This window comes from Somniosus microcephalus, chromosome 3 (genome assembly GCF_052327205.1).
Source record: "Somniosus microcephalus isolate GS21.2 chromosome 3, FLI_Smic_1.0, whole genome shotgun sequence".
NCBI classification, from domain to species: domain Eukaryota; kingdom Metazoa; phylum Chordata; class Chondrichthyes; order Squaliformes; family Somniosidae; genus Somniosus; species Somniosus microcephalus.
The window spans coordinates 4,382,123-4,395,272 of NC_140989.1; positions in this window are offsets into that span (position 1 = coordinate 4,382,123).

Below are 13,150 nucleotides of genomic sequence, written 5' to 3' on the forward strand. Positions count from 1 at the left end.
GAACGCTGCACTGTCGGAGGGGCAGTACTGAGGGAGCGCTGCACTGTCGGAGGGGCACTACTGAGGGAGGGGCAGTACTGAGGGAGCGCTGCACTGTCAGAGGGACATTACTGAGGGAGTGCTGCACTGTCGGAGGGGCAGTAGTTTGGGAGCGCTGCACTGTCGGAGGGGCAGTACTGAGGGAGCGCTGCACTGTCGGAGGGTCAGTACTGAGGGAGCGCTGCACTGTCGGAGGGCCAGTACTGAGGGAGGGCCAGTACTGAGGCAGCACTGCACTGTCGGAGGGGCAGTACTGAGGGAGCGCCGCACTGTCGGAGGGGCAATACTGAGGGAGCGCCGCACTGTCGGAGGGGTAGTACTGAGGGAGTGCTGCACTGTCGGAGGGGCAGTACTGAGGGAGCGCCGCACTGTCGGAGGGGCAGTACTGAGGGAGCGCTGCACTGTCGGAGGGGCAGTACTGAGGGAGCGCTGCACTGTCAGATGGTCAGTACTGAGGGAGGGAGTGCTGCACTGTCGGAGGGGCAATACTGAGGGAGCGCTGCACTGTCGGAGGGGCAGTACTGAGGGAGCGCTGCACTGTTGGAGGGGCAGTACTGAGGGAGGGCTGCACTGCTGGAGGGGCAGTACTGAGGGAGTGCCGCACTGTCGGAGTGGCAGTACTGAGTGAGCGCTGCACTGTCGGAGGGTCAGTACTGAGGGAGCACTGCACTGTCGGAGGGGCAGTACTGAGGGAGCGCTGCATTGTTGGAGGGGCAATACTGAGGGAGCGCCGCACTGTCGGAGGGGCAGTACTGAGGGAGCGCTGCACTGTCGGAGGGGCAATACTGAGGGAGGGCCAGTACTGAGGGAGCACTGCACTGTCGGAGGGGCAGTACTGAGGGGGCGCTGCACTGTCAGAGGGGCAGTACTGAGGGAGCGCCGCACTTTCGGAGTGGCCGTACTGAGTGAGCGCTGCACTGTTGGAGGGTCAGTACTGAGGGAGCGCTGCACTGTCAGAGGGTCAGTACTGAGGGAACGCTGCCCTGTCGGAGGGGCAGTACTGAGGGAGCGCTGCACTGTCCGAGGGGCAGTACTGAGGGAGGGCTGCACTGCCGGAGGGGCAGTACTGAGGGAGGGCTGCACTGTCAGAGGGGTAGTACTGAGGGAGCGCTGCACTGTCGGAGGGGCACTACTGAGGGAGGGGCAGTACTGAGGGAGAGCTCCACTGTCGGAGGGGCAGTACGGAGGGAGCGCTGCACTGTCAGATGGACAGTACTGAGGGAGGGAGAGCTGCACTATCGGAGGGGCAGTACTGAGGGAGCGCTGCACTATCGGAGGGTCAGTACTGAGGGAGCGTTGCACTGTCGGAGGGTCAGTACTGAGGGAGGGCAGTTCTGAGGGAGCGCTGCACTGTCAGAGGGACAGTACTGAGGGAGGGATAGTACTGAGGGAGCGCTGCACTGTCGGAGGGACAGTACTGAGTGAGCACTGCACTGTTGGAGGGGCAGTACTGAGGGAACGCTGCACTGTCGGAGGGGCAGTACTGAGGGAGCGCTGCACTGTCGGAGGGGCACAACTGAGGGAGGGGCAGTACTGAGGTAGCGCTGCACTGTCAGTGGGACATTACTGAGGGAGTGCTGCACTGTCGGAGGGGCAGTACTTTGGGAGCGCTGCACTGTCGGAGGGGCAGTACTGAGGGAGCGCTGCACTGTCGGAGGGTCAGTACTGAGGGAGCGCTGCACTGTCGAGGGCCAGTACTGAGGGAGTGCCGCACTGTCGGAGTGGCAGGACTGAGGGAGTGCCGCACTGTCGGAGTGGCAGTACTGAGTGAGCGCTGCACTGTCGGAGGTTCAGTACTGAGGCAGCGCTGCACTGTCAGAGGGTCAGTACTGAGGGAACGCTGCACTGTCAGAGGGTCAGTACTGAGGGAACGCTGCACTGTCGGAGGGGCAGTGCTGAGGGGGCGCTGCACTGTCCGAGGGGCAGCACTGAGGGAGGGCTGCACTGCCGGAGGGGCAGTACTGAGGGAGGGCTGCACTGTCGGAGGGGCAGTACTGAGGGAGCGCTGCACTGTCGGAGGGGCACTACTGAGGGAGGGGCAGTACTGAGGGAGAGCTCCACTGTCGGAGGGGCAGTACGGAGGGAGCGCTGCACTGTCAGATGGACAGGACTGAGGGAGGGAGTGCTGCACTATCGGAGGGGCAGTACTGAGGGAGCGCTGCACTATCGGAGGGTCAGCACTGAGGGAGGGCAGTACTGAGGGAGCGCTGCACTGTCAGAGGGACAGTACTGAGGGAGGGACAGTACTGAGGGAGCGCTGCACTGGCAGGGGGACAGTACTGAGAGAGGCACAGTACTGAGGGAGCGCTGCACTGTCGGAGGGACAGTTGTAGGGGGTTTCTCTTGCTCTTTCTGGTCTCCTGCCAGGCTTCGTGCAATAATTACCCTTGAGTGGTTCGACCCACTCGCCCCTACGGTTCTAGACCTTGGACTTAGGTGCAGAGAACAGTAGTGCAGAGAAAGAACTCAATAGACCAGGTTGAATAGCACGAAATGGATGCTTTTATTTTTAAACAGTTTGAAGCATTACAAAATACATATCATAGGCACAGATTAAAGTTACTACAATCATGCACAAATTTATGAACTTGACTCTATGGAAATGGGGAACACACGGCACATCGAAAAAGGGGAAACACATTACGATTTCCCTTAACTCCCTCCCCTATACCTAAACTAAGTTTCGACCTGGGGAACTTGGGATCATGCTCACCACTCTCGAAATCGCGAGAAAGGGGGGTTCGCAGCCTTTTTGGCACCGCTTTCCGTCGTCACGTGGATTTGGAAACTTCTGGCGCAGTCGATATTCTCTCCTCCCTCGAGGCGGTGGGGTAGACCCAGCCTCGATGAGCGCTCGTTAAGGTTGAGATCCACCAAGTCAATTTGGGTTCATGGAGCAGACCCAGATGCAGGCTATGCACTTGGGAGAATCTTGTGGCATCGATCGCCGGTTCTCCAGAGGGTTTCTTCTCCGTCGGCCTGGGTCGTCGATGATCTCCCGACCCCAGTACCCGGGCCACCCTCGTCGTCTTCTCGTCGTGGCCGAGCCTTGTTTGGCTGAACACCGACCACGTTGTCCTTTTACCGAAACCGTCCGTCTTTAAAAAGACGAAAACGTTTTCATCGATCTGCCGAAGTGGAAGAGGCGCCGATCCGGGCACCGTCCGCCCTTCGTTCGTTCCTCGTAGAAGAAAGTTCTTGAAGAAAATGGAAGCCTGAAGTCGCCCAACAAGAAAGCCGTGGCAGTGAAGAAGAAGTTGTTCAAGTAACCCGGAGTCCGAAGTTATTTAGCTGGACTTTCAATCCATAGTTATACTCTTTTGGGACAGTCTTATCTCCCGCCAAATCATAGTCCTGTCTTTGTATTAATTTTGGCGGGCAGAAATCTCTGCAGGGGCGCTTTGTCTTGTAACGGAGCCGGTGATAACTTAAACTGGCCTTCCTGGCCGATAATGTCTTTCAATGTCTTTTGCATTGTCACCGTGGCTCGGTTCGCATATTGATCGGTCCGGACATTTTCCTTGATGGCTGCTAAACGGTTTTTCCTTTGTACGATAAATGGGTATAAGTGTTTTTACATTGTCCGCCCATGTCTTGATGGGCCCCATCCTGTACTTATAATCCATTGAATATGTATGCTGTTGCTCTGAGTTTCGGTTCCCAGAGATTGGCTTTCGTGGGCTCACTGTCTTCAATCCACAAGCCTGTCTGGCTTGCAGTAACAGGAATAAAATGGTTCATAAACTGATCACGGGGCCTGGCGGCCATTTTGTATGCCCTTTTATCAAAGGTTTTTCTGTGCAAGCTTACTTTGGTCAATAAACAGTCTTAATTTTATCCAGTTTTCTTGCGTGATTTTTGCTGAAAATTGCGAATCTTACAGGCCCCCCTGTGATACTGATAGCTTGCTTAAAGTATCAATAATCCTTGATGAGCAAATTTTCCCTGATTCCCCACATCCAAACATTCCTGGCACTTAACTATCTATGCCCCTCACGACACATGCAGTTCCCATTTCCGGAGAAAAATGAAAATTACCTCATGCACATTTGGAATCATAGACAGCAAATCTTAAACTATAACACCTTCACCTGTCAGATGGGCAGGGGTTGATACCCTTTTGCGCCATCTGCATGCATCTTTTATTAATCCAAAAAACTTAAGAACAACTAATAACATGACAATACTTACTTCCTTATAACCCAAAACAATCAAAAAAAAAAAATTTTTTTAAATGGTGGGACGCTTAATCTTATACTAGCAGCTTAGAGTGGGGTATCTGCTTCCCCCATCTGCACATAGCGTTCTCTCCATTCTCCTGTGTTCTCGTGCCTCTGGAGGCGTTTGCCTCTTTTGCAATGCACGAAGAGCAAAAATATCACAATCAAAACCTGACATACTACTAGGATATGGGATGCTATTCTAATCCAGGCGGGGACCTCTATGTTGGTGAACAAGTCCCACCATGGTGGGATGGTTATATCCAATATGTCTTTTCCTATCTCTAAAGTCTTCTGCTCCAGTGTATAGAAATGTTTCTGCGAAACTATAACGGCTTTTAAAACCTTGGTGAGGTGTTCGGGAAGAGGGGGAATGACATAACCAAAATGCGCGACAAATCGTTGTAAGTCTGTGAAATTCTCTTTGATAGTGATGTGTACAGTGGAGGGCGCAGGAATGGGAACAATTCGTTGTTGTGCCACTTGAACCTCGGCCCTGGGTTTGAAACAGAAACTGCTATCACCGACCGAACACCACTCGTGTTGTCCATATCGGTACTGAGGCGCTGCAGTGGTGACGCAGTATGTCCCACCCCCGATATATGCTACCTGTGGGGGCACATGGTCCTCTGCCATTGCCTCCATGGTGCAATTCACCGGCTTCGCGCTAGCGGTTCTGAACCCGCACTGTGGTTTCAAAAAGGCATTCAAGTGCTGGGGACACAGGATGATGTGTGCTCCCCGGCTCCGACATCCCGAGAGGTCGGTGCCTGTCATCGTACGCTCCCATCTGATGACGTAAGGCGGGACCACTGCGTAACGAATGTGTGCGCCCCCCTGAATGACTCCAATGTTCTCTACTCTGTATACCGGGGCGGGCTTTGCTGCGGGACCCAACACCGGCATTCTTACTACTATTCCCATAATAGTGTGATTCGAATGTCCGCAGTCCACTGGAACTGGGTATGCTTCTGCGGCTAGTCTGAGCTGGCACGGGCTTAATGCATTCTCAAAAGGGTGGAGCGCTTGCAAGTGCTTGTTGCTGATCCAGGACGGGACCAAACCCTGTTTTAAATCCTCAAGATTACTGCGGCCCTCGCCCAATAACCACGCCCCGTACAGCACACAGGCCTCGTTTTGCGCAGCTTGATCGGACGCATTCCGATCCTCCTTAATGAGTGCATTTACCGTTCTCGCGTGTTTCTCCAGCTCAGCAATTATGTCCTTAAAGTGTAGTGTCATGGCCTGGTCCTCATGCAACTCAGAACCCACGACCTTGTTTTCGTCTGTCAATATGTTCCTTAACTGGGCTTTTAAACCGTTGATCTGTGTCTGCAGTTCCACGTTATCTAGAGCGTTGACAACAGATGTCCCGGTATTAAAAGCAGTGAATATGTCATTTACAGTACCCCTTCTTTGCCTCCCGACTCGATCCAAAACTTCTGGCAGTGTGGTGTATAATTTGTCTCTGTCGATGTCGGCAAAATCAAATTCGTAAAATTGTCTAAACATACTGGTTAACAGGACCTGGTATAATTGTTCCGTTTCTTTGGGACACCACTCCGGCAATCTTACCTCAGTGAGATTTAAAATCACTGAGGCCACCGCGTAGTGTACCCCTTGGTACAGCACCTGACCGGTGGGTACCAATACTAAACCGTTCCCGGGTCCCCTGGTGGTGGTTGGGCACCCTCCTTTCTGGGCTAGTGCTACCGGAAGCGTGGGCAGGGGCTTGCGTGGGCGGGTGATGAGTTCGGTGGCGTTCACCGGAATAGGGGAGTATGGGGCTCCGCACGCTCGAGTGCTAACATCCCATCTCATCCCCTTCCCTTCATCCTGCCACTGCCTCTGGAAGAAGATGGACACGCCCTTGGGGCAGACGCGTCTCGAACCCCACATACAGACATATATTCCCTCATCCGGTTCCCACCATTTGTCCCAACACACACGTAATTGTCCGTGAGTTCCCGTAATAGTCCGATGGGTATTATTACCCAGTCGCTCCCACTCGACCGTAGAGTTTCTCATGTCCTTTCCCAGCTTTCGTAGCCACCACCATCGCCTTGGTGGTACGTTCCCATTGCACACCAGACAAATCCTCTTTCCCACGGTGACGCTGACTCTGGGCGCTAGGATCCTCACTCGAGGGCACGTTAATGAAGTCTCTTGGTAGGCAAAACCGAAATTGCTGGAATATTCCGTAGAATTCGTTCCCAGCCAACCTGGCCATCTCCCTTGGTGGAAGTAGGTGGCGGTTTCCTCTACCTCTCGCTCCCCCGTCCCATCCGTTGCGATGGGGGCCGTGTCCCCGGAGCACCCGAAAATGATGACGTCCTTGGTGCGGCCTCGGTAGGCCCACCCGCACCCGATCGCCATGAACGCGACGACAATCCTTTCCATCGTATCCCAGGTTTCTGTAACCAACAAAATGATGTAGCCGGGCTCCCGATAGGTGCTGGCCTAAATTAATTGGACGCGCGGGTTCCTGGACCCCGCTCCCTAACAAACACACATACCGGGCAGACTTCAAAATTGTACTCTTAACACCATATACTTTACATTCCTTAAACTATGACCATAATTACCTATCTTAACTTATGTACAGCGCCGCCCTCCGTGGGGCGGCTTTCCGAATCCCTGTGAGGTCTGTCGTGTGCCACACCCTGCGGTGGGGCTGCATTGATCTTTGGCCTTGATCCCCCGCAGCCTGTCGCTGCTGAACGGGGATCATGTCTTCCTGGGGCTGCTTTAAACCGTGGTTGGGGAGGATGGGGAGAATCTGGCCAAAATTTTCTGGGCTGGGGCGCTCGAGCTGACCTACGAGGGGCTGCTTTGGGTTGGGCTCCCGGGGCCGATGGACCTGGGGTCGTGACTGTTACCGTCACAGCCTGTGGTTCCTCCACAGCTGCCGGCTCCAGCTCCCCTTCCTCAGGCTCCGCCCCCCCGGGGTCGGGATCTGTGGCTTCCGACTCCACCTCACCTGTCCCTACAGGTAACGAGTCTCCACCCCCACTCCCTACCTCCCCCAAGCTTGAGTCGAGGGCGGGACTGCCGTCCTCTGACTCTTCCTCCTCCGTGATTGGGTCTAAAGCGAGGTTGAGCTGTTCGGGCTCTCCCCTGCCTAAATCCCATTCAAAAGATGAGACCTCCCACTCCAATGGGATGGCCTCTCCCTTCACGCAGGCTACTGCTCCAGCCTGTGTGGTCTGTGACTCTGTTACAGGCTGAGGATCTTTGTTCTCAGACCTGGTCCCCTTTGGTGGCCCTGGTGTACCCGGTTTAAACAGTTTACACTGGTTGATGTGAAACCATTTGGTACGTCGGGGCGTCTTCACTGCATAAACCATGGGGCTGGCTTTGTCTACAATGCTGTATGGCCCCATGTACAGTGGTTCAAAACTCCCTACCCTGGCGTAGTTTCGGACCATGACCTGGTCCCCGACTACCCACTCTTGTTGTTTCCGAGGTTCCAACAACAGTTTATTTCCCTGGTGCTGTCTTCCCATGTTCCCAGCCGCCTGCCCATAAATCTGTCTCAGGCGCTCCAAGAGGGTTTGGGCGAATTTGTCCCGTTTCACCTCTCGGAGCTGGCCCTCAGTGAGCACCGGGGCTAGCACATGGGTGGGTGTTCGCATGATCCTTCCAGTCATTAACTCGTGCGGGGAATACCCCGTGCTTTTGGACTGGCTGGCTCGGATCCCCATGAGGACTAAAGGCAGGACCTCCGCCCATTTCTGGGGCGAGCCCATTGTCTCTTTCCTCAGCTTTTCCTTGAGGGTCCGATTCATACGCTCAACAATCCCGGATGACTGGGGATTGTATGCTACGTGCCACTTTCCCTCAATGCCCAAGAGCCTGAGGGCGTTCTGCATTACTTGACCGGTGAACTGACTCCCTTGGTCGGACTCTACAAAACGGGGGAGTCCCCACCGTGAGAACACTTCCCGAATCAAGATCTTAGCAGTACCCAGTGCCGTAGCTGTTCTGCACGGGAAGGCTTCTACCCATTTGGTGAACACATCTACCAGGACAAGGCAGTACTTATAGCCTCCCTGGGCGGCGGGCAGGGGCCCTATGTAGTCGACCTGAATCGACTGCCATGGTCCCTCTACCCTCCTGATGTGCCCCATGGGCACCTTCCTTTTGTGGGGGTCTGGGTTGTTAGCAGCACACACAAGACAGCTTGCGCAGAACTCGCGGACATCGTCCCGAAGTCCCGGCCACCATCCCGCCTGCTCCACCCGTTGCCAGGTGACCTCAGGTCCGGGGTGTCCCGCTCCTGGACCCTCGTGGGCCAATTGCAGGAATTCCCTTCGGTGCTGCTGCGGCACAACCCACTGCTCCTTTCGGAACAGCATACCTTCTTTGACTGTGAGGGCTGCCGTACTGTACGGACCTTCTACCTGTTTGCCCTCTGTGATGGCTTTTAGGACTGCTTTTAGGGCGGGATCCAGGGTTTGGACGGTCTTTAGGTCTGGGGGCGGTGTCACCCCTGTGTTCCCGGGAATTCCCTCCCTGCCTTGGATCGCCGCCACGGGTCCGGGTTCGTATGGGTCCCAGAGAATGCCGTTGCGGGCACCCTCCCTGGCTAGCGCATCCGCCTGCTGGTTGCCCTGACTGCGGGGTTCTGTAATGGAGTGAGCCTTCACCTTATGGATGAACACCTCTCCTTTCTCCCCCACAGCTGCTAGGATCTTCTCCAGCAAGGGCTTAACTGTTAAAGGCCGCCCGTCCGCGGAGGTGTACCCGCGTCGGGACCAGATGGCGAGGTACTCCGTACACGAATTGCACGTGAACATGCTGTCTGAGCAAATCGTGTATGGGGTTGGGAAAATCTCGGGGTGGGTAACCACGTACGCCACCGCGGACAGTTCAGCCTGCTGCGCGCTCATAGTGCTGGGGAGCTTTATTGCCAGGGCAATGTTTGCCGCAGGGTCATAAACTCCACACCCTGTGAGTCGCTTGCCGTCAGCTACAGTGCTAGAACCGTCTACGTAGATCTCGCGGCCCGTGGGATGTATCCCGGCCCGTAAACCTATGTTAACTTCCCATACCCCTTCTACGGAACATTGATGGGCTGTCCCGGGATATGCCATATTGGCTGCGAGCCTTGGCGCGCAGAGGCCTTTAACTTTGAGATCCATCTGGGAAAGGAGGAGGGTCCAGCGCGCAATCCGAGCGCTGCTTACGGTCCCATCCTTAATCCTCCCGTCCAGAAGCATCTTCGTGGGGGTGTGATGGGTGAGGAGCGTAATGGGAGAGGTCCCTGTGAAGATCACTGATCTGTTCACAGCCCAATGCGTGGCCAGGAGATGCCGTTCGCAATTGGAGAAACTCCTCTCCACATCCGTGAGCACCCTGGAGGAATAAACTACTGGTCTTAGCTTGCCGTGCCGCTCTTGGAGCAGTACTGCGCTCAGGCTGTCCCCACTAGCGGCTACCTCCAGAAAGAACTCCTCTCCCCCATCTATGGCCCCTAGGGCTGGCGCGGTCTGCAGATCTCTTTTCAACTTCTCGAATGCTGCCTGGCACCCCTCGTCCCAAGACCACTCGACTCCCTTGTGTAAGAGTCGAAGTAGCGGGGCCGCTGTGGCAGCATAGTCCTCGACGAAATCTCTGCAGTACCCGGTCAATCCCAAAAAGGACCTTACACCCGTTACTGTGTTGGGAATCGGCAGATCTTGTATAGATTCCCGTCTGGCCTTATCTATGGCTCTTTCCCCAGCGCAGATGGCCAGACCCAGGAATTTAACTTCCTGCTGGCCGATCTGCGCTTTCTTTGGGTTTACTTTGAAACCCTTCCTTTCTAACAGTTCCAACAATTCGGCTAACAGTGGGCCGTGCTGCTCCCTTGTATCTGTGAACAGGAGTAAGTCGTCCACATACTGCACTATCTGGTTGGGCTGGCTGAACTCTTTCAAACTCCCCGCCATACACTGATGGAAAATGCTGGGGCTGTTGTGAAAACCCTGTGGTAAGCAGTTCCAGGTGTACTGTTGCCCTTTGAAAGTAAAGGCAAACTTGTACTGGTCCTCCCGCCGCAGCGGAATGGACCAAAAACCGTTCGAGATGTCCAGCACCGTGAATGTGGTCGCCGATGCTGGAATACTCCCTATTAAGTCTGCAACTGCTGCTACCGTGGGCGCGCAGGCTGGGATATTACTATTGAGGACTCTATAGTCCACCGTGGCTCTCCACGAATTGTCCGGTTTCTTTACCGGCCATAATGGGGAGTTCACGTGGGTGGCTATCGTCCTCAATACGCCCTGCTGTACCAATGAAGATATTGCTGTCTCCATGTCGGGTTCTGCCTCCTTGGGGAAATTATACTGCTTTTGGGGTCGGATCATGGGGTCCCCGTCTACGCTGACTTCGAACCCAGTGACTCTCCCGCAGTCGTGCTTGTGGGTGGCGAACGCGGTCAGATTTTCTGACACACGCGCCTGCAAGTCCGTTGGGACGTTTGTTATCATGAGCTCGAGATCGTAACCTCCTGATGGCTTCATAGTGCACAGGGCCCCCTTTTCTTCCTTCCCCGGGATTACGACTACCTTACCTAAACCGCCCTCGGCTCCCCAGAGACAGTGATTTCTCAGGTCCACGAGGATCCCGTGTTCCACCAAGAAATCAGCCCCGAGGATGCCTTTCCCCCCCCCCTCTTTCCACTTCAATAGGATGCACGTCCATGTGGTGTGGAGCGCTCCCAACTGAATGGAGAGCGGGAGGGAGTGCGCGCCAGCCTGTGCTCTACCCGTGAAACCCGCTACTAAATATGGAGCCTGGGCGGACAGAGGTGAGGCAAAAGGTTTGTCCGTGTGGATCAAGGTACATGAAGCTCCCGTATCCAACAGGTAACTACCCCTTTGTTTCTCCACCTCCATCTCCACCACAGGTCTTCTCCAAGCGTCATAGCGGAGCGGACACAAGTAGATGGGCTGCGCGGGCGTCAGTCATTTAGGTGTTTCGGCTGGGGTCTCGGGGGCGATAGGGCTGTTAGCAACCGCTACCTTCCCCTGCCAGGTCATCAGAGACCGCATAGTCTCCAAGACTGACTCGATCGCAGCGGGGTCCACAACCGCACCACCCCCTTTATTCGGGGCAAAAGCTACGGTTGGGTTCTGGACTGGTGTTGGGGCAGCGGCCTGCACTTGTGGTTGTGCTGGTGTTGGGGAAACTCTCGGGCCATTGGCGACTCGGGCTTGGGCTCGATCTTGGGCTGCGGCGAACTCTCTCTCCCTCTTATCCTTCCAAGGATTCCTACAGTCCTTGCGCCAATGACCCTCCTTCCCACACCCGTAACAACTGCTATTTGCTTGGGGATGGCGATTTCCCTCCTGACGCCATTCCTTTTTAGCAGAGGCTGCGGGTCTCACCTCATGCACCTTTCCTTTCACAACAGGCGTTTTCTTGCCCTTGTTGTTTCTATAACTGATCGTGAGCTGATCTAGTACTACTTCCTCCGTGGAGCGGGCGTTAGTGGGGTCAAACCATGCTTTGGCCTGTTCCTTCACTACTGGCAGGCAACCTGCTACCAGGCACCGAAGCCAGTGAGCCCTTTGTTCGCCATCCAGCCCGGCCCGGGCCGGCCCGCCCGGGCAGCTGCGCCGATACACTGGCCACAACCTGTCGGCGAAAACCCGTGGGGGTTCTCCCTCTAGCTGCACTGTCTTTTCTAAACGGAGGAACGGAGTTCCGTCCCCCTCTCCCATGATCTCCAGAATCTCATCCCGTAGCAACTCATAGTCCCTGTGCCCTCTCTTGCTCTCGTCAGGGAGACACTGGAGGAGCGAACTGTCCAGGGAGAACAGCAGCATTTTAGACTGTTCAACCCCGTCGCAGTCATTGACTGCTGCGGTCTGCTCCACGTCCCTGAAATGCACGGAGGGATCTCCTGACTCGGAGAGTTTTGGGATGTGACTTATCATCTCTCTTAGCTGTCGTGCGCTATGAGGCATTATGATCTGACTCTCAAGGGGTCCGTCATCGCCATTTTCTTCATTTGGACCGATCCTCCGGTGTCTCGTTGGACACATTGGCGCCGACCCCGACTCTACTGTCTGGGGTTGCTCTACCTCAGGGCTCTTTTCCTCTACCGTCTCCGTCTCCTGTCCCGGAGTCCAAGACTCCTCATAGGCAGGAGGCGCAGAAGGTTCGGGGGTTGGTACCCCAACTGCCTCTTGTGGAATCGGTCTTTTGGATTCCTTGGCTAGCAACAGCTGACTCGCTGGTGGATTTATGAGACACACCAACCCGTTTGCCTTCGCTAGGGCCTTTCTCAGGTCCTCTAGCTCCCGGCGGCAAGTGCTGTGGTCGGTGTTCTCAGATCTATCCTCCATGGCCATTTTATATGCTGCCCTGGCTCCCAGGAGCTTTTCCTCTTGGGCATCTACTTGTTTGGCTAGACGGGAACACCTCTCTCTCATTCTACCTTCACTGGCCTTGGCCTCCACGACCTGACATTTTAAATATTCTACCCGGGTTTCGTGGCAGCGAATTACAGAGCGGCGTTCCTGGTTCAGCGCGTCAAGCGATTCAATCAGTTTTTGACCTCCCGCAACCTTTTCCTCCACGCCTTTAAGCAAGCCGTTGATCTGGACTGTCTGTGCTGCAACTACCTGGTCCAAAAGCTGGACTTGCTTCTTGTAGCACATCAGCCAGACCGCCTTTTCTACAGATTTCTTATGCTCTCTACCCGCTGTCCACTTGATGGCTGCGTCTAGCGGGCGCCTATCCCTTAGTAGATCAGATATCCATTGTTTTGTGAGGTTGACTTTTCCGAAAACATAATCTGCTATTCTTTCATCCATCACATTTCGTCTATTCAGATCTTGATCTAACACACTACTTTCCTGCTGCCAAGGTCCTGCCGCGGTCGCCATTTCTGTAGGGGG